The sequence below is a fragment of the Martes martes genome (assembly GCF_963455335.1).
Source record: "Martes martes genome assembly, chromosome: 7".
Taxonomy (NCBI): Eukaryota; Metazoa; Chordata; class Mammalia; order Carnivora; family Mustelidae; genus Martes; species Martes martes.
In genome coordinates, this window is record NC_137894.1 from 67,624,088 (window position 1) to 67,647,020 (window position 22,933).

General features: G+C 36.2%; 2 protein-coding genes across 4 annotated transcripts in view; one reads left to right on the plus strand and one right to left on the minus strand.

The window, feature by feature from the left end:
• The window catches only part of FAM227B (family with sequence similarity 227 member B), a gene marked incomplete at both ends in the record, with an annotated part of 175,659 nt that overhangs the window by 70,184 nt on the left and 82,542 nt on the right, over positions 1 to 22,933 (minus strand). The gene's annotated exons all lie outside the window — the stretch shown is intronic.
• FGF7 (fibroblast growth factor 7) overlaps positions 1 to 22,933 on the plus strand; it is a 50,458-nt gene that overhangs the window by 1,941 nt on the left and 25,584 nt on the right. The gene's annotated exons all lie outside the window — the stretch shown is intronic.

The window sequence follows — 22,933 nt, forward strand, 5'->3', positions numbered from 1 at the left end:
AAGAAATTTTATTTTAAAAAGTAATTTGATTTTCTTTGAAACAATATTTCTGTAGTGGGAAATAATCTGTGCTCAAAAATGAATTTAGCAACTTGTGCAATTGTGTACAGTTATAAAATAGAAGGTAATCTGTGGTATCCTCATCTGTTTGCACCACAATGAGTTTGTATTAGATTGTTTATTTACCTGAGCAAAAAAAAAAAAAAAAAAAAGTTCCTCCTAACATTTTCTTTAATCTTCTATGCCATAGTTCTATGTTACCTTAAGAGAACTGTAAATGTGAAGGAGGAAATAAGAGTGAGTTAGAAGAGATGTCCATGATTTTCTGTTAGTGTATTACATTTTTTCCAAAACCCAGTTTTTTTTTCCATGTTAAAATATCAAGGTTGGACTTATCATTTAACAGTTATGATTAATAAACAATGTTAATAGTTTTAAATTTAATGGGGTAAAATATTCAACATGTATAGTAAGAATTTAAAATCCCTGAATGAAAATAGATTTTGTTTAAGTTACTAGCATTTGAACAATGTTATTATTATTTCATCTTATAATATTATGTATGTTAAAGTCAACTGAAAAGGAATGCATGGGGTTGATGGTGTAAACATTTGCTTAAGTACTTACAGTACGTTTTGCTTGCAGTGAGTGCTTGAAACTTCGGTTGCTTGTTTAATGAATGCTTTTTAGGCTCCTTAATTAATGAACCAATAAGTGGAAATCTGGGGAATTATGTTTCCAATATGAAAATAAGAGGATCTTCTTTGTAACTATAATCAATATAGAATGCTAAGGCCATTTTAATGGATTATTAACAGCAATACTTTAATCATTACAGTTATTTATAAAATTATCATGTTAGTCATAGAATATTGTTCTGAATATGCTTAAGTTTAGGTAAAGAAATAACCATTTGGAGGAAGGTTCTGTGGATAATCACTTTTATGTGAGCAACAGAATTTGGAATATAATCAATTTTTTAAAAATTGAGACTTATCATGGATAATGGAACCTGGTAGAGGAGACAGAGCTCAGGTGGAAGTTATGATGCATAGATATAATCCCTGCCTGTGAATAATTCTGGAAAAATATTTAATTCTTTCCAAGTCTCAGTTTTTTCATCTCTAAGATATGGGATATGTGCAGATGATCTCCAATATACCTTCTAGTTCTTATGGTCTATTCTATTCTAAGCCATAGAATATATCACATAAATGTGAATAAATCTAAGTACTCATTATATAATTACCACATACTCTGAATGATACAGGTGAATATTATCTCAAGGATAAGATGAGCTGTCAGAACTAATTTGAAATCGTAGCAATATGGTTATCAAACCTAAGCACTGTAGAATTCTTCTGTATGCCAGGTAATTCCTTTTGAATGCTTTAGTCAAGTAATGGAAAGTGAAAAATTAGAAATAAAATTCAGTGAAAATGAACAGTATGCATAATTATTTGGGATGAAAAATATCCACAATTAGGACACATTCACATATGTGTTTTATTTTGTGTTAAAATTTCTTGAAACCATGAAACCCGGGTGTTTGTAAACATACACAAAATGCCAAACTTATTTTATAGTTTGAAACACAATTTAGTGTTAACCTTGAGTAACCATAAAGCCGATTTGATATATCACTCCTCCTCTACTCTAATTCTACAGTAAAAGTGAAAGAGAGAGAGAAAGAAATTCATTCTGTATCATTAATTAGAATGTCACAATACCAAGGTACTTAAAGACAGGATATATATCATATAAATAGTCTTCACTTCTATAAGCTTTTCATAGGCTGCATATAGAAGTATACTTTCTTGATATGGTGAATTCTCCTGGAAAGAAAAACCCTTAATGGGATGCTTTAAGTAAACCCTAAAACTCTTGGCTGGTTGTATTGTTATCCTATTAAAGAAGGAGCCACTCAACCTTCAGCATACTTGAAAAGAAGCTGATTCACCATTGTCTATTAGGAAATCCTAAGATACAAAAGGAAACACTTCATTGAAAAATAAATGGAGAATAACTTATTAGAAGAGAATTCTGGTAGTCGTTTCCTATTATTTCTGGGAAAGCCTTACTAATTTTAAGTGTGAATACCCCATAATAAAATGTGCAAATTGATACTTGTAAAGTTGAAGCTACTATATCCAGGTACAAAGAAAGTGCTCAACAAAATGTGTTTAAGAAGCCAAAGAAGAAAAAAAATTGAAATTACAAATATGAAGACTATTTACATTCCTCAATCATTAACTGAATGAATGAACAAATGAACAAAAGATGTATCCTTCCTATTTAAAATGAGAGTAGAGGTAATTGGATTGTCTACTAAAGTGAAATGCAGCAGAGTTCAGAAAGTGTGACAGATCTGAATCAAACTCTTGCATTTCATTTTCAGTATTCTGATGCCTTAAGTATGTTCAGTGGTTTTTGAACATCCTTCTTTAGAGGTCTTTTAAGATAGTATAGATTTAAATATCTTACATGGTGAAATTTTGCATGAAAATTAGATGTCAGCTTGTGTGAGACATAGTTGTTCTCTGCATTACCATGAGAAGGTCCCCACTCCATTCTCATGGCTTTGCTTTGAATGAAGGGGAAAGTTACCTGATTAAATGAATAGGTTTTGAAGGACTGCTTACTTTACTAGGAGAAGGATAACTTCTTCATAAAAGAAGTGACTTACAAGATATTGCGAAGATAATGGACTGGAGTGAGTAGAAGAGATAATAAATCTGGGTATACAATTCTGTTTCCAGAAGATTGGGCTAGGATAGGTTGATGGAAGGCCTAGAGGAAGAGAAGCGTTGTGGCAGGGAGGTGGATATGATAGCTCATGTCTCGTATTGTCAGGGAACTAAAAAAATTACTTAAGCTATCCTGAGTTGTGAGGACCTAACTTTAGTCTTAATTATAGTGTTGTCTTGTGAAATATTTTAAATTTAGATTAGAATGAGTAAATTGCAGAAAAAGCATGCCAAGGAACCCAACAAAAATAAGACTTGTACTAATAGACATTAAGTAAGACCCAAGTATGTAAATGTAGGAATTCATGAAAGGCCAGGAGATGCTAGACCACATTGCCGACACTGGGGAGAGAAGCTGTTACTGGAGAACTGGTCCTCAGATTGCTTACTATTCTCACCCGGGAGGTAAGAAAGCCTGTTCTCTCTGGTGGTTCCACTATTAGCCTTATAGTAGGTTTACAAGTGACAAAACTGGAACCTAACCTGAACTAATAATAAGGGTAATAAAAGCATTACATGCCCTCCTAAAATGAAAGAAATATTCATATCCTCTGCAGAAGGAGAGCATTAATATCATCATAAAGGGATTGGTAATGGATGGTCAATACTTTCCCTGTTGTCGTCAGAACTCCCCCCTTGGGGAAGGGTGAGAGGGTGAATTTAGACAATTTCTGGACCAGGCACTTCATCAACAGACAGAGTCAATCACTCCACACCTGACAGAAATAACACTGCTGTTCAAGCTGGGAATTGAGGTGCCAAGTGAGAGATGGCAGCAGTGTACTGGGCAACTGACAACTACCCTGAGAGACAGATGTGGGACAAAGAACTCAGTCCTTCAAGACCATTTTCTTGCTTTTGGGATCCAATTACTAAAAGGTTTTTTGCTCTTCCCAACCATGGTCAATATCATCCATTTCTTTTAAGAAGAAATCCTTAATTGTAATAGGCTACTGACTCAAGCAAAAGTATGCCTCACTTATTAGAATTAAGCATTGTAAGTTCCATAGCAAAAAAAGGGTTAGCCATTCTGAAAATCAGCCAATGATTTGGCAATATTCTCTTTTGGATTGTTAGACTGTGACGGGATATGGCCTAACAATTGGCAAAAAGCAAATAAACACAGTGTTGTGGGATTTGACTTTGGCCACAAAATCTTCAGCAACCCAACTGTCAACAATTCTTTGGATAAGATCCTACTCAGCAATAATCTCTGCTAGTAGTTAGCAAATATACATACCACCTCTAAATATGGAGATGGTAAACTTGCTTATGCTCCGAACAGTTCTTAGCAGGTTATACAAAAGAAAAATAATTCACATTATCAAAACAAAAATAAGAAAACCAGGGCAACCCCAACTTAAAAAAAGAACAATGAGAAACATATCTATGGAATTGAACCAAAGTCCTGCATTACTGACAAAATGCAATCCTGTAGAACGGGTGAAAAAGTACACATAATTTATTGCCACAGGTGCATCTCTTCTTTATTTTGTAAATCCTCATTTGAACTGACCATCATTTTCTTTTCGGTACCAAGCCAGAGCATCTACATGTATTTTCCCTTTCAACTCAGCTGTATTACAACTCTTTAGCCTACAGTTCTAGAGCATTCAGAGACCCAAGTGAATTGGAGAGAACACGAGAAGCCAGCTTTCAGTCAGCCACGTTCCCTTTTCCAAGTTTTCCTATTGCTCAGCTTTGGCTAAATACTGTAATCAGCTAGGGAACTTTAAAAAAAATACTGAAGCCAGATCCTACCCACAAAGACTCTCATTAAATTGATATGGGGTGCAGCCTGGGCACCAGGAATTTAAAAAGCTCCCCAGATAATTCTGACATGCTGCCAAAACTGAGAACCACTGGATCATGTTAGAGGATCACATTAGATTATTGGGAGACCACTGTTAAATCAGAATCCTGAGAAGGTGGGGCAAGACTCAGGCATCAATATTTGTTAATGCTTTCTAGTGATTTTACTGTGCAGATAAGGTTAAAAACAACTATTTAATGGGACCAAGGGTTCTATTTCAACCTGGATGCCCTCAGGTCCCAGGAATGTTTTAGAGCCCTTCGATGGCTTCATAGTTAACTTATATGAGGATTTCAGAATGGGATTATCAGGAATGACTCTCTGATTTATGCATCGATGAAGTTCTTCTGGGTCCAGTTGACCCCTCTGACAAATCTCAGTGGCTCCAACATTTGGAACTGGTCTGGAAATGCATGTGATGATAGCTCTGTAACTACTATGTGAGAAGGCTATGCAATGAATTCATTGCAGGGAAGAATAGTTCTTGTACCACATTCTCACAATGACAGGCAGGTCTGAATCTCTTCTGACAATTTCAAGTGGTGCTACAGCAGGGGACGTGGAGTACAGACATCAATGCAATGGCACTTAAATGAGCCACTTATAACTGTGAACCCAGATGCCCCCAAATTAGGGTCTCATCTTCTATGGCCACCCCACAGAGTTTAAGGCAGTGATATAAAGAGATAACCTCAAGTCTAGAAAACCCAAGGGGAAAAAAACCACAAGCCTAGAGGGTCTCTCCAGAATAGTGAAAAGGATATGAAGCTAGAGGTTGGTTTTCTTTGTAAATTTGGGATTAAAGCAAAGCTTTCTTTCTTTTCTCAGGATCCTAGCTTTCCTTCTCTGTATCAAAAACTTTTGGTAGTACAGTAATTTCTTTTTCATCACTAGTGGAATACAATACTTTTCTGTATTTTAATTTCACATATGGCACACAGAAGAAAAGGCAGGAGTTGTGCATATCTAAGTAATATGGAGAAAAAAGAACTCATTAAATGAAGTAAGCCTCCATATGAATTCCTTCCTTTTCTGAACCATATCCAATCTTTCTTTAAAAAAAAAAAAAACTTTACTGAGGTATGTTGACATACAAAAATCTGTACTTATTTAATATATACAAATTGACTAATTTCTACATCTGTGAAACTACCACAATCTATGCCATAAGTATATCCACCACTTCCAAAAGTTCCCTCCAGTCTTTTAATTTATTATGATTATTTTGTGATAAGAACACTTAACATAAGATCCATCCTTTTAGCAAATATTTAAATATACCATGTAACAGTATAAAGTATAGGTAGTACACTGCACAGTATATCTCTAGGACATACTCACCTTGCATAGTTGAAATTCAGTACTCTTTAACAAATACCTCCCTATTTCCCCCTTCCCTCCAGCCCCTGGCCACCACCATTCTACTCTCTGCTTCTACGAGTTTGACTATTTTAGATTCCTCCTATAAGTGGCATCATGTCGTATTTGTCCATCTGTGTCTGGCTTATTTCACTCAGCATAATGTACTCCAGGTTCATATCCAGTCTTCCTATACACAAAATAGTTTGGAAAATGAAAATCCTCTGCCTTTCACATGGTTCAGAAAGCTAAATTAAAGAGTCATTGAACACTTAACTGTTTCTTGACCAAGATTCACATCTACTACATTTGAGATTATATTTGCACCTGACTTAGGTAGAGAAGTCATACCTAATTTGCTAACAAAGAAAATTCACCTATTTACCTTAGTTGTGCAAAAGGGTTTGTGTAGTAATATATAAAGACAAAGGGATTAGGGTTGGGAAGCAGAGAAGAGAATTACCTAATATCCATGTCCAGGTAAAATTTGCCTTTTAGGCAGATAATATCATTCTCAGACCTTTTGGTTTGATGTATATTGGGAGAGAACTGGCTCTGGAAGTTCTCTGTTCCAGTCAACTTCCCTGCAGAAGAATGTAATCACTTCTACTAGAGTGGGCATGAGTACTTGCTAGAGCCATTAGCTAGTGTCCTTCTGAGAATAAATAGGATGGCAACATCTTTGTAAACGGGAGAAGAAATAGCCCAGAGAGGAAAGGGGAAAAAGGACTTTATATAAAAATAAATGGATTTTGCATTTTATTTGTTTTAGAGATTTTAATTTTTTTTTTTTTTAATTTATTTGTTAGAGAGAGAGAGCGAGTGAGAACAGGCAGACAGAGTGGTAGGCAGAGGCAGAGGGAGAAGCAGGCTCCCCGCCGAGCAAGGAGCCCGATGTGGGACTCGATCCCAGGACGCTGGGATCATGACCTGAGCCGAAGGCAGCTGCTTAACCAACTGAGCCACCCAGGCGTCCCTGTTTTAGAGATTTTAAAGTAATCTTTACACCAATTTGGTGCTCCAACTCACAACCCTGAGATCAAGAGTAGCACTCTCTACCAACTGAGCCAGTCAGGCACCCCAGATTTTGCATTTTAAGTTTAGGGTGGATTAAAACACAAAGGATCCTCATAAAATAGGGCTCATTTGATGCACTTGAAGAATAAGGGCAATGGAATGCAATAGACTAATAATAGTGGGAGAACTTCTGAGATCAAAACAAAGCTAAACTAAACAGTGTATGGGGGGGTTGAAATAATAATAGATCATTGCAGATGATACTCAAATAGGAGGCTTGAATCTATTAGTTAAATTCGTGCCTAAAATTGCAATGATCCTTGTTTATTTATCAGGACTATATACAAACTCAAGTTTATTTTTTATGTTTAATATAAGACAGGGCAAATGAGGTATATTTCAATATGCATAAATACCATACTTACCATGTTAAAATTACCATGTAATATTTTCCATTTATTTGCCTATTTGAACTTTAGATGTAATTTTAGATAATATTGAGAAAATGCTTTTGGAACAAATTCAGAATCAACTCAGCATGCAGATTTTACTTAAGGCAGCAATTCTAAACCTTGTTTCTTAGGACACTGGTCTCCCTTGAGATATTAATGGTGTTTCCTACAGCACAGTTTCTGTGGCTGATTGGGAAATATTAGGTTGAATAAAAGTGAACAAGTTTTCACAGTAGGAAATCTCTGAGCCTAATTCATACTAATATAAATTGCAAAACTCTAGGAGATTAGATATGGTTTCCCAAATTTAGTTGACAACAGAGTACACTGCTCCTGCCCCACAACTCTCTCTCTAGTTTGGGTAAAACACTTACATTTCATTAAATTGTAATTTCAGAGGGGTGCCTGGGTGGCTCAGTTGGTTGAACAGCTGACACTCGGTTTGGGCTCAGGTCATGATCTCAGGGTCATGAGATCAAGCATGCTTGAGATTCTCTCTCTCCCTCCCCTTTGTCCCTCTCCCTTTTCTCTAAAATAAATAAGTAAATCTTTTTTTTTTTTTTTTTGAAAGATTGCAATTGAAGAGCTATTGCCTAGGGATCTCTCTCTGGGTCAGTGAAGAACTAAACCAAATCCTCCCCTCATTTTTTGGTTCCAAATAAAAAGGCTATAAAATGGACCTGAAGCAATATTTTAAGAATGACCTTGAACCAAGAATCTGTGCCAAAGTCAGGAGCCTCAATGTGATTTTGGACAATTAGGGTAGTATTTTGGGTATAGATGCATGCTGGGCTGAAATCCAGAGATTTGCAATGAGATTTAAGCCTAGCTTGAAGCTCTTTTCTGAGTTTCGAGCAGCTTTAAAGGACCATTCCCCTAATCTGAAATGATGTCCAATACCTATTATTTAGGCAACCTAGAAACTGACCAAAAGCATTTCCTATGCATTAGCCTAAATATGTTTTAGGATTAGAACATGATTGAAGAATTCTTAAGTTATGTACCTAAAAACAATCAACATTTAGTTTTCCAAAAAGTAGTTTGAGCAAAAGTTTGCAGTTATTTTAATTCTATCAGTAAAAAACAAGTTGTATTTACTGGTCAAAAACTATTTAGAAATTTGAAATTTAGCATAAACTGAAGGGAGAACTGCAAATTTTTTTTAAAGATTTTATTTATTTATTTGACAGACAGAGATCACAAGTAGGCAGAGAGGCAGGCAGAGAGAGAGGAGGAAGCAGGCTCCCTGCTGAGCAGAGAGCCCGATCCCAGGACCCTGGGATCATGACCTGAGCTGAAGGCAGAGGCTTTAACCCACTGAGCCACCCAGGCGCCCTGAGAACTGCAAATTTAATGAATTAATTTCAGTACCCTTTAAAGAGGTCACTTATTGGAGATGTTCAATAGAATTGCCTTTTCCAGCCATACATAGCACTTTTGCTCTGTTTTGGATTCTTTCAGTTTGCATTTGACAATGCTACTAAAAAAATGTAAGTTATGGAAAGATAAGCATCATGTCTTATTCTTCCTTTTGTCTCCCAAAGGTAGAGGAAGAGCACTTAGCCCAATGCAAGGGAGAAGGATTGACAGTCATTCAATATATTTCTCCCTTAAGCTTTTACATATAAAATTAGTTATGGATAAGAAATTACTAAATTATCATGAAAATTTAATGGAGACAAGAATTAAAAGTTCACTGAAATACAAGAGAAGTACGTATATTTTCCCTCTTCTCTCTTATTCTCTATCTTTAAAATACACGATTGGCCTCTGGAACCTATTTGACTTAATTTTCCTGGGTAATTTCAAGGGACTGGTGGAAAAGTTGAATTGTAGAGTCCAACGATCTAAGCAGGCACATGTAGCAGTGGTGATACTAGAAGGATGACTGACATGGCATGGTGAAGACCAGTCCTGGAAAAGTTATGGCCTCCTCAACACCCAACCTTGTTTTCATCTGTCACCTAATTCTCGCACATCAAAAGCTACATGCAGAGAAAAATGACAATTTGTTGATATTGGTTTAATTGCAAATATACCATATTGCATTAAAAGGAGATAGAGAGAGAAAAAGTCTTTAAGAATTAAATGAGCTATACTAGTAAAACCAAGCAGTGGGCTGATAATTTTTGGGTAGGGAATCTGCTTATTTATTAGTAACACATATAGGATTGATCCTGGTCTTAGTGACTGGTGTCAAAGGGTGGAGAGGACATATGTATGTATACAGAGAGAGAGCTGGGGAGAAGTAGGAAGTTGGTGAATACACACTCAGTTTGTTTTAGTGCCAGTTGCCTGATCCTTGGATAATCTTGGTGTTTTATAGTGTCTCAAACTGTACTTCTGATAAGAGCCTGGTTGGTCTGGTTCATATTGTAGCATCTTTCATGGGGAGATCACCTGTAGGCAGTGGACAGTTTCTTCCATTGTTTGCATGAATAATGAAGACATCTTACAAAACTTTGAAAGATTGATGACTTCTTTTTTTCCCACTCTTTTATTAATTCAACAAATATTCATTGACACCTCTCCTATCCCAGACTTGGCCTACAATAGTAAGCAATTCCACAGTCCATATTTTTGGAGAATTAATGGTTTAGTTGGGCATAGAGGGTGAACTACAAGTCAGAAGGGGTAAGTTCAGAGCAATTGGGGGTTGCCCAACTCAACTCCAGGAAATGGGCATGGAGGTCTCTTCTGGGAGAAAATGACCTGAAGGATGAACAGTATGAAAGGGAGAGGACAAATATATTACCTTCAGAGGAGATACGTTTGGAGATGTCTGGTAGTAGGACAGTATTGCAAGGCTGGGAAATGGAAAGTGACTTAATATCTTGCCAGGTATCAATGTTAAGTTCACTAAAGTAACCGTTTATCTATTAAAAATATGAGAACATTTGCCTTTTATCAGTTGATAGGCTTTGCTCTGTTTACTAAAAATGACTCTTTATTTTAAAGGGTAGTTTTTAAGGGTAATTTTTTTCTTTAGAGGGTAACTTTTTTTTTTTTAAGATTTTATTTATTTATTTGACAGAGAGAGATCACAAATAGGCAGAGAGGTAGGCAGAGAGAGGGGGAAGCAGGCTCCCTGCCGAGCAGAGAGCCCGATGTGGGACTTTATCCCAGGACCCTGAGATCATGACCTGAGCTAAAGGCAGAGGCTTTAACCTACTGAGCCACCCAGGCGCCCAACTTTTTTGAAAGCATAATTGAAGTCCTGCTAATTGGAGTAATATTGTTTTTCTGGAGAGCTGCATACTTTTTCTTTTTAGTGGTTTTCCAATCTTTGATCATAATTGTAACCTTGTTAAGTCAAGTGTCCCTAAATATTCATTATAAATGCTACGTTATCATTATGGAGGATATTTTTTCCCATAACAGTTTCTATATTGTGAGAAACAACAGTTTTGAGGCATATGTTTGGCTTTTAAGGACAAAATTATGGAGGTTATCTGCCACATTCTTTATAAGCTAACTTTTACGACCATTAGAGCTGTATCCCTTGCTACAATTATATAAGTAGTGCACTCAGCAGTCAAGTAGCTGTGCATACTTTTATTTCCTTCAAATCATGAAGTAGGTAATGAAGCAAGGTATTTTCCCACTTAGATAAGCCAATCAGAGTGTTTCTGTTTCTGAGAAGTTGTGCTCAACTCCCTGTCCAAATAATGCATCACAAAATAACGTCAGATATTTACTAGACATAAGGAGGTGCTGTCGACTTTGAAAAGATTCTGGCCAAATTTGGTCTGGAAATTTTCTCTTAACTGGCTTAAAGTTGATCAGATATTGAATAATAATTCATCCCCGAGGAAGATGAGTATAAATCTATATATCATTGTGATTAAGTTGTACTCAGACCTAAAATTCATGATGTTTTAAAGCATTATTTCATAGTCAATCAGGTATTTACATTAATATTACTACTAAAATTACTGTACCGTGTAGATATAAATTTTGTTTGTTATTATCATGAATCTTCTAATTCAGCCTGTATAAAATTGTACAATGTACAACCAGGAACATTTTCATTGAGTGACTAAACATAAGTAGATCACTAAAATGATGTTAATTCTTTTAAAATACGTATGTCAATATTGAAATTGGGGCAGAACACTTCATTCCTTTCTAATTAATTCTCAGAATACCTCTTGTTGTAAGCTTGCAGTTATACTATTAGTCCATTTTAAAGAAAGAAAGGAAAAGACTTTCAGGAAATTGGTCAGCCTGATAAGCTTGCTAATGTCTAGTTTTAAAATTATACATAGAACTATTTAGGTGTTATTCATTTTAATCAAGAAAGATTGGCGTTAAAAGATTAGCTGATGATTGAAATGATCATAACAAAATTCTCTATGTGTAATGATTGGATTATTTTCTGGAAATTCTTGGGTAGTCAGTTAACTCACAGAGAGCAGTATTACATAGTAAGCCTGGTGAGTTCACTGTGTGACTAACATCATTAAATCTTATAGAGTAAAAAGGTCATGTTCAGAATACTGATTTAAATGTTTCAGTGTCCTTAGAGCCAACACAAGTTACTAAGAGATTTTAAAGGGGCAAAACCGAGGCTTTTTAAGTAACATTTTCTCTCCTGTAATTAAAGAGGTAAACTTACCAAGATGTTACCATGTGCCTGGCACTGTGCTAAACACTCTCTGTATATTACCTCATTTAATCTTCACATAGCACTTTTAAAATTGGCAGAGTTCATTTTGCAGATGGGGCAACTCCAAAGCATAGTTTCAGTTATCACCACATGATCACTATATTGTCACTGGTGTTATTAAAACATCACACATGAATTTGAACCATGCAGTGGGATAATTTGCATATGAAGAACTATAAACAGCTGAAATTTCTTCTCTGTAATATGGCCTAATGAGTACTTGGCATTATTTCCTCATTATTAAATAAAAACTCTACTCCAACGTTCCTTGTACAAAACATCTCCATCTGTCTTCCCCTTAGTTGGCATAGAAACTTCAGTTTATTTTGTGTACTAACTGCTAAAGATGCTGCAAAAATTAATTTGGTTGCATTTTAAACACATTTCTGGTATTTATTAAAATATTTATACTTCTGTTCATTAGTGTATACATAATTATTATAGTATACATACATATATACAATTTAATTTCAGAAAATAAATAAGACAATTTTAGGAATACAGCCAGATAGTTTCCCTCTCTAAAAGGCCACGCAATCCAAACAGAAGAAACACAAAAATAAACAAAAGAAACAGCAGAGAGTTCTAAGAAGCACTTCTGAAGGATAGGTTGAAAGAGAAATAGCTTACTGGCAAATTGGTTATTTCTTTTGTCTGTGATTATTATGTTCTCAATTTATTTCTAATCCTTTTAGGACCCTGCCCAATTAAAAAAAAAAAAGGCAAAAAAAAAAAAAAAGGGACAAAAATGATGAGTAAGTGCAAAGACAGTGTATCTGGGATTCTATTTTTTTAGATTTTTTTGTGCTTTTGTGTAAATTATATTGTATCTTTGAAAACTAAACATATACATTATTTGTGATCTGAATCACCTTTGGTTTTTTCAATATCCTAAAAATACCTTAGAAGGTTTTTATTCTCAAAGTTGCAGTGGCTCTTTTCAGCAACTAGAATACTATTTTTTTTAAACTTTTTTTTTTCATTTTCACTTCACTTGCGTATTTTCTTTTTGTTTAATTTTTATTTATTTATTTGACAGAGAGAGAGAGAGAGAGAGAGATCACAAGTGGGCAGAGAGGCAGGCAGAGAGGGGGGGAAGCAGGCTCCCTGCTGTGCGGGGCTCGATCCCAGGACCCTGAGATCATGACCCGAGCTGAAGGCAGAGGCTCAACCCACTGAGCCACCCAGGTGTCCCCACTAGAATACTATTTATTGCAATATTGATTTGAGCATATATTATTATGCTATGTACTATGGGTACATAGATGTATATGTAGAGACCCAGTATTTGAAAAATCTCAGCCTATTTGGGAAACCAACACCAAAACCTCAATTTTAATAGAATATGGTAAGTATGTGATAAAAATATGTTCAGAGATGGACCACAGTGAAGGGCAGGTGACATAACCTGGAGGAAGCTGAACAAGACTCTTGAAAGACATGATGTTTGGGCTTTATCTTCAAGAGCTAGTGGGAGTGAACCAATCTAGAGAAGTGGGCAGGGAATGGGGAAGGGAGTCAAGTAAGGGCATCTCTTCCTGGAAAACATATGAGGAAAAGCTGAGTGACATTTCAGGAGGTATGTATGGGAATTATGGGAATTAGTGTTTCTGCAGTACTGGCTTCAAGGTAGGAAGTAGAGAGATGTGAGAATGCAGTGAAGTCTCATTTCTTGCAAATTTATTTTCCATTTTATGGAACATGAACTTTATTCTATAGGTAATAAGGAGCTAACAAAGAAGAATGTAGAAATAGTAACTAATAAAAAAGTCTGTTTCATTATTCACAAAAATGACCTGAATGGTTAATATTTATTAATAATTGGAAGATTTATTTTATTAGAAAATTTAGCCTCTTTTCCTCCCAAAGCTTCTTACCACAACCATTCACAAATGGCAAAGTTAGCTCATGTTAATTAATATCCATTACTTTTTGCTATTAACTTTTTGCTATAGTTTATGAATGAACCTAGGCTGTCCAGAGGAGAAAACAAAGGGCAGGAAAAGTAGGCTTGAACAATTCACCTATGATTTATCATTCTTCGTTTATCATACCAACAGTTCTCTTTTAGTATAAACATAAATACATATTATTTACCACCTAAGAGTAGAATTGGATTGAATAGAAAATAAGAGGCATGGGAATAACACTGTATTAGGTATTATGGGATCTGGGCTTTAATCCTATTCCTTCCAGAAATTAACTGAATGACCTTAGGCAAGTACTTAACTATTCTGGGTCTCAGTTCTGTTCTGTTTTTTTTGTTTTGTTTTGTGTTTTTTTCAAAGGGTGCTAGAGCAGATTATTTGAATAGGTTTCAACTATAAAATGTTACCAAAAGTACTAAGCAAGGGGGGGTGTATTAGCTGTCTATTGCTATATAACAAATAATCCAACATTCAGTAGCCTACAATATTTATTATTTCACAGGGTCAGAGTGTCCTGAATCTGAGAGCAGCTGAGCTGAGTGGTTCTAGCTTATAGTCTGTCAGGAATTAAGCTGTCAGGTGGGGCTGCAGTCTTCTCAAGACCTGACTAGGAATGAAGGTTCTCCTTCCAAGCTCTTTCCCATGGTAGTTGGCAGGCCTCAGTTCATAGCAGCCTGTTGGCCAGAAAATTCTCTTCACTATGAGGGCCTCTCATGACATGGTAACAGGCCTCCCTCAGATAGAGTGATAAAGGAGAGGGAGAGAAAGAGAGAAAGCCAGAGAGGGCACTTTCAAGGTGGAAGCCGCAGTGTGACATACCATCACTTTTGCCTCATTTTATGTGTCATGCAGACCATTCAGTAAAATGTGGGAAGGAACTACTCAAGGATGTGAATACCAAGTGGTGGGGATTGTTATAGGCCAAACCAAAGGCTGGCTACCACATATGGTTTCTGCATCTGAAGACCTTTTAGTCAAGTTGGGAATCAAAGTATAAAGAAAGAACAAGTTAAAGCAATAATAGAGCAACACATTTGTGAAATCAGCATGACGAATAGACAGTTGTCCTTACAGAAGCTGCTAATTTGGCTTAAGTTCTCATTAGGAGGCATTCTAACTGCAAAGGTAGAGAGGAAACCATATAGTGTGTGTTAATACTTGAAAGCAAAAAAATCTATTTTCTTTCTCAATGCTACAAAGTGGGGTTGTATGGCACAAAAACAACTCCGTTCTGGAGTTAATAGGGCTAGAAGGAACCCTTAAGATCATCTAGTCCAGTGATCTTGACATGGAGTTTTTGCATGTGGTCCTCAGGGAAACTGGTGAAGAGAAATTGTGTACCAAATATTAGGAAGTGGATTCAAAGCTTTCATCATATTCTCAAAAGTATTTGTGTTTCCAAAACAAGTATACAAAGTACTGATCTAGTTCATTGTGATCATTATTTTGATGAGAGAACAGAGACACAAGGAATCTAGTCTTCTCTGGACTACAGTTGAAGTCTTCCGGTTTTTTAATTCAGGATTTAAAATAATACAACCATTGTGTATGCAATACGTATTGTTACTGTGGTCTGTAAAAGCAGAGGTTAGCTGATTCTCTATTTAAGCCCTCTTGCTATTAGGATCATTTTCCCTTTTGTTCCCCATCAGGTGTTAAAAAGTGGGTATATTTTTTATAAGTAAGAGGGTCATCAGAGAGAGGAGAACATTGTTCCAAAGTGTTTATAAGGTGAGAATTTAGTGTTTATACAAAGGGTAAAGATATAAGCAAATAGATTATAATTGGTCATTTATAGTATAAACCCAAATACTGATCTCATAAATGCATTCCCTTGAAAGATGTTTTTAAGCACTTACTATGTGCCAGGAATTGTACTGCTTGTGTGAGAGGCAATACAGCAGGATTCAAGAAAGAAACAATTTCTGCCCTCACACAGTTTCTAGCAGTCCTTCCCTGTCTGCCTCTGCCACTTCCAGGCTCTTCTTCCTAACAAACTGTTGGGTGCTGTAGGCAGCATATAATTGGTGGATGGTAAGAACTGAGTAGAGATACAGGTGTCATATAGAAGTCAAAACAGAGTATCATTTTGAAAAGAAGAAAAGTGAACAGTGGGGGGTTTAAATTGTCCGGTATAAATAGCGACAACTTAGAACTTAGAACTGAGCTTTTTTTTTCTGTTCAGGTCTTAAATAACTATGCTAGTGGGTTGCCTTTACATGCAGCTTTATAATGGTAGGCAATTATAAAGGACACTGAATAAAGTAATTACTGGGTAACTACTCCATGCCAAGTACTAACCTACCAGCTGAGATGGGAGGTGCAGGAAAGGAAAGTGGAGGTGATGAGAAGGAAGTTGGGGAAGAGCTGATATATAATAGATATAAAGAAGAACAATACTTCAAATTCCTGGTCCTAAAGTCTACAAGAATAAAATAATATAGCGCAGGTTTCCCCATCAACATTATAATTTTCCACAAGTTTCTAAATTTTTCACTTACTTGAATAAAGACATTATTTTTTATTTAAATTTTTATATATTAAAATTATGGTATATTTCTAAGTATCAATGCCTTATTAATTTACATTACTTACTATTTTAAAAATAAAGATGAAGTAATTGGTATATTACAGTGGGGAGGAGGCTGACAACGATTTCACTAAAGAAGACTTCTGATAAAAATGGGAACACTTTTAAAGTCAGAAGCCACTAATTATGGAAAATTTGAACTATCACATGGAGTTAAGAGGCAATTTGATCTAGTTCCCTGGGATTTAAGTTAAGAATGCAAGTGAATTCAATATTTATGAAGCACTTTTAATGTGCAAGGTAACACCGTTAATAAAGGCTACGAAGATAAATATACAAATAAACTTTTGTCTTTAATATACTTTTATATGAAATAATCTGGTAAATTCTCAAGGTTACTAGTAAGTTTCATATGAGCAAGCGAGAGATGAGGAGCATGAGAGTGAATACATTTGGGTGCACCCAAAGAGGTGAAAAGGACAGAAGAGAAGAATCAGGAGAAGAAAGTTTCATGGAAAAAGTGCGTTTGAACAAAGGGGAACTGGTTGGAGGATTCTGATAGAGGGTGGAGAGTTTTCAAGCAGACAAAAAGTATGCAAAAAAGGCACAGATGCGGTAGGGTGACTGTAAAGATTGGTGAGTCCTGGAGAATAGGGTGCAAGGAAGTGGTATCACAGAGCTTGTAAACCAACGAAATGCTTGAAACCATATTTTAACTTCATATTATGCAAGGAGAAGACAGGAGAGCAAAATGAGAGTGAAAGGGTGGAGACCCAACTCACGGAAGGAGGTGAGGAAGTAAACAAAGGAAGACATGAGCAGGGGCAGCAGTAGGGAGAGTGAACACAAAAGAGAAGGAAAGGGAAGGAAAAGCCCATAGAGGTTTTCGCAGGTGTAATCAGAGAGCCTGCAAGAGTGTGGGAGGACAGGGGATTTCTCTTCTTGAGTAAATCGACTGTGAACCGACTGGTATTATCCTAGTCACTGAATGAAATCACACGGAAGGTCAGATATTGCAAGCCTGTGGTCTCCCACTCTGATGTAAGGCTTTCACAAACTTATCCTTGTAATAACTTATGGAGATGGCCCATGGTAAATAATTATAAATAATCTTGCATTGTATTGTTATTTCTCTTGACAAGTGTAAAATCTTGAGAATATTAACTGATAAATTCCTTTTGTACACTGCCGGCAAAATACAGTCTCATCACTTTGAGCTTACTTAGGGGCTAAGACTATTTTGAGCTTCCCTAAGAAGCAAGCCAAGGTTGCAAAACTAGCTAGTGGTAGAGAAAGAGAGAAATATAGGATCTCGGGTGTGTGAAGAGAAATGATCTTCTATGGTATAATACTTTTAAACAATCACATCCGTGTTTTAAAAAGCTGATTTGGGTAAAACTGCAGTCCGTGCATGGAAGATTGTTAGTGCCTGAGAGAATTTTTACATTGGAATGATTTTGTCCTCACTTACTAAGGACTCCAAATGAATTCAGCTAACTTACCACCAATGTGATGAAGAAAACATAAAATCAGAGATTCAGGACCAGGAATAAATGGAATAAACAACTGGTTTGCCTTTTGCTTTTTGTGCACATTAAAATCTCTGGCAGAGGTAGAACATTCAGGCTCTTGTCCTATAGGGATCTAGCTTTAGCTTCTGCAACCAGAGAAGACTGACCCAATCACAGGCCACTTCAGCTATCCTATAGACTTAAGTATTTTAAATTGTCTTAATGCCAAAGAACAGGTAAAGACTGTAACTCATGACTAACAAACTAATCTGAAGTTCAAAGGGCAGAAATATAACACAATACATTTTGCTCCTGTTTATAGCTATGGTGTTGTAGGGCAAGATGAATGGAGATTAGTTCAGGAACTCTCTCATAATTACTAAAACCTTCTTTTCAACCTTCTCCCTGGCATCTCACCACTGATGCTCCCCCAACTCTTCTGATGCCCCTCACTTCTTTCTCCACTTCCTCCTCTTTTTCCTCCCATTTTTCTTCTTCCTCTTCTTTCTTTTCTCTTTCCCTTCTTTCTTATTCTTTGAGCTCTTTTTCTCCATTTCTTTGCTTTAACTAGATGCACTCTAGAACTGAAGTACATACTAAATATTCATTAAAGCGACTGAGTAAATTACCTTTACTTGAATTTTAAAAGAAATTAAAAAAGAATAACTTGTATTTACCACATTAAAAACTTGGTTACAACTTTATCAAAATGCATAAGAAAAATGTTTGAAAATAAATATACTAGATTTTAACAGTGTTCAGGCAAATCTCTTTACATTTTTTTAGTGGCTTCCAAATAGTCTCTGGTGAGCATATACTCATTTTTTGATGGTCATGAATATGTATGTATAAATTTATGGGTATACATTTAATTATAATAAACTATGCTGTTTTCCCCTCTTTCAGTCACACTCTGACGAGGTAAGAAAGGCTCTCCCAAACACCACTAGTCTAAGAAATCCAAGACATATAATTGTCAAACATTTTCTTAAAGCTCTCCAAAAATGGAACCTCTTGCAATCCACTCCAGTATTATATTATCCTAACAGTTGGAACACTTTCTCATATTTAGGGAAATTATCCCTGCTTTAATGTAAGCCCTTTTCATTATGTTCTTTTTCTGCATATGAATTGACATGACTAATAAAGCACTCTCATCTATTTAGAGAAATGATACATCTCTTTTCTGTCTACACTCACCTCTTGATGATTTCACCTAGTCTCTTGGCTAATCACCACCAAATTTATGTCTCTAGTCTAGATCTTTCCCCTAAACTCCAGACTCAAAAATTCATCTCTACCTGGATGGCTATTAGGCATCTGAAACTTAACATGTCCAAAACAGAACTCAGTATTTTCCCCTCAATCCTTCTTGAAAATGGTAATAACAATGCTGTCTTTCTGCTGATTGAGCCCCGGGCTCTCAAATCATCCCTGACATATTTCTTTCTTTCACACTCTATATTCAGTCTGTTAACAAATCTCACTGTCTTTCTCTACCAAACACATCCATACCTGACCACTTCGTGCCCCCTCCTCTGCTGCCACCTTAGTCTAAGCTACTATCAGGTGGTCTCCCTGCTTCTGCCCTTGCACTCCTAATATAGAATAGAGGACTTCTTTCAAAATATAAATCAGATCATGTCACATTCTGCTCAGAAAATTCTCCAATGTTCTCTCCAACGTTTTCCCAATTTACTTAGAGTAAAATCTAAGATTTGTATGATGACCCACAAAGCCCTAGGAGAACTGCAGCCCTCACCATCAACCCACAACACCATTATCTCCTTTGCTCATGCGGTCTGATTCACACTGGGCTCCTTGCTGCTTTTAGGATGAAGTCAGGCAAGATTCTGCATTTGGCCTTGCATCATCTGTTTCTCTGCCCCAAGTATTTCCTTCCCTAGATATTTGGATAGCTCACTCTCTCACTTCTTTCTCTCTGTATTGAACTGCCACCTTTTCACTGAGACCTTTTCATTTCCCTCTGCCCAACATGCATACTTCTTATCCTTTCTCCTCTTTTATTTTTCCCCTTAAGCATTTATCATTAACATATTCTATATTATTTTTATTTATCCTCTGTGTAAATTGTTTCTGATTGGAAGAAAAAAGTGTTTCATTCACTGTTATATATCCAGAAATTAGAATGGTGCCTAAACACAGTAGGTGCTCAATTAATATTTGTTGAGGGGATGAATGGATGAATTTCACAAATATTTACTGACTACTTATCATCAGGCACTGGGCCAAGCACTGGGGATAGCAAAGAGAACAACAACAACAAAAAAGTTACCCTTCTTTGACTGCTTAGAGGGATGACAATAAATAAATACAGAAATACAGAAATTTATCAGGGAAAATTTGAATACAAGAAGGAGGGACTTATGAATAGATAAACTTAAAAATGGCTCAATATTAAATTCACTTTTGAGCACTGTGGTTAGGTATGTGCATTTGCCTGAATTTTGGGCTGTTAGATGACTCAGAATTATCAGTTGGTCTTTAAGATTTTAGCACATTCAAATCACTCTGATCTGTAACTGATAGAATCATTTTGGCTTATAAGAGTTCTTGAATAACCTATTTTTAATTATTCTGGAAACTTTAAAATGTTTGCAAAAGTATCTCCCTATTTTTCATTTTAGAAAAATCACTAGATGATACAAAAGTGGTTTTCAGATATTAAAATGGGGTTTGAGAGATTTAAGATCTGAAACTTCACACAACATCCTAATTTATACTCTCACATAGACTGTCAGAATTACAACAAATAAACTACGGTACGTTTTTCTACAACTGCATATTCTTGGGAGAATGACTTATATTTAATAAATATTAATTGAATAATTGAATGTCTGGATGACTTAATGAATGAGAAACACATTTATTTCCAATAAAAGTAATAAAAGTAGGAGACAATATATAGAGATCTTTTGTTATGTGCCAAGAATTCTGCTAAGTGCTTCATAGGTACAGTAGTAACCCTCAAAACAACTATCATGAGGTTGGCATTATTATCTTCATATTACAGATAAGGAAACGGAGACACAGAGTGGTTAACAGATGTACCTGTGGTCATAGAGGCAGTAGTTGGCAAAGCCCTGATTAAAATTCAAGTCGCCTGATCCGAAAGATTAAACTAAACCAGCGCTGCTCCTGTGCTGCTGACGTGCAGGGGTGTAATGGGGGAGGTGATTGTGCTTCACTTAGAAGGTATACTATATGACTAATATTACGGTGTTGAAGGAAAGGCGTGACTCTTATTTCTAATGAAACAGTAAGGATTCAAACAACTGAATAGTCTGAGTCAGACGTACAGGGAGATATGATATTTTAGCTCAGATATAGTAGGCGGAATGCTGTGTCTTGCTCAAGGTCATTGGTGGCAGAGCCAAGACCAGAATCCATCATTGCTCTGGCATTCCAAGGTAGTACTTGTTCCCATTATAACCCTGTAGAGAATAACACTTCCTGAAAAAGTAATACAGAGAAAAGGCTTTCAGAAATAACCAAAAGACATGTTTGGAAGAGTAGTTTAGGAAATATAAAACACAGCTATAACTTTACAGGATATTATTGTTATATTTGCACAAGCTTTACATTCTATGACTTAACTTACTCAAACCATGACCAATATATAATTCCCCTGCAATCTCACCATAACAAGATTATAGCCTTAATTGTGGTTACATCAATAAATCTTATAGCCTATGCATGCACAGATTTTGTTCCTGAGTTAATATATGGTACACTGCCATAGCCATATGAGGGCACAGAGAGCGTGTGAAACATGTTTAGGTTTATGAATGTGTCTGTGTATTTGAAGTGAAGGACAGTTGGTAAATATGTAAAAGCTACTTCAGAAAACAAGTGGCAGGGTGGGGCAAGGATTAGGGTAGACCCAGATCATTTCTTCCCTTCTTCTAAGAGTAGCTATTTGTTCTGTGTAGGGTAATTTGAGGTTAGAAGGTACTTCCACTTCTGGCTTATGGGAACATGGATCACTGTCCACTGTTTGGATGGGTGATGCCTGGCCATAAACTAGTTATAGCCCCTTACTTGGTTCTGGATCTTTAGGAAAGGCTCATTCCCATTATCTTGTAGAAGCCAGGAACATCATGCCACATCTCCAGTACCTGGCTAGTGGATAGTAATAATGCCTAACACTTATGGGACTTTCCTTGGTATAAGGCACAAAGCTAAGCAATTCACATGTGACACCTAATTTCATCTTCAAAATAATCAAAAGAAGCAGGCATATTACTTTCCTTTTACAGATGAAGAAATAAAGGCTCAGAAGGATTAGGTAACTTAGAATAGACATATTATCTGAATAAATTATCTGAGTGAGCTTCCAGTATGCATATAGTTAATGAATCTAGTATGTAAGATTTTAGGACTTCATTTTTGTGCTTTACAAGCCTTTATGCATACTTTCTGGTGATACTCCCTATAATTGAGGTGGTTTGCTAAGTGACTTCAAAATAAATGAGGAATCTCTGTAATTAATATTTTATACAGCAAAGGGAAAACAATGCCCCTAATATCATTTAAATAATTATTTTGCTAGTATAATGAACAAATCTGACAACTGAACTAGGAAGCAGTAGGCCAGAATTTTGGTTCCTCACCTACCTATAGTTTGTATTATGAAATACACAAAACATTTAATTTTTCTACGTCCCTATTCTTTTTAAGAGGATTAAGCCAGCTTATTGACTGCTAGGATCTCTTTTAGTTTTAAAATCTTAGAGTTCCTGAGGCACCTGTTAGGCATCTGACTCTTGATTTTGGCTCAGGTCATGCTCTCAGGGTCATAAGACTGAACCCCTTGTTGGGCTCCATGCTGGGTGTGGAACCTGCATAAGATTCTCTTTCTCCCTCTTCCTCTGCCTTTCCCCACA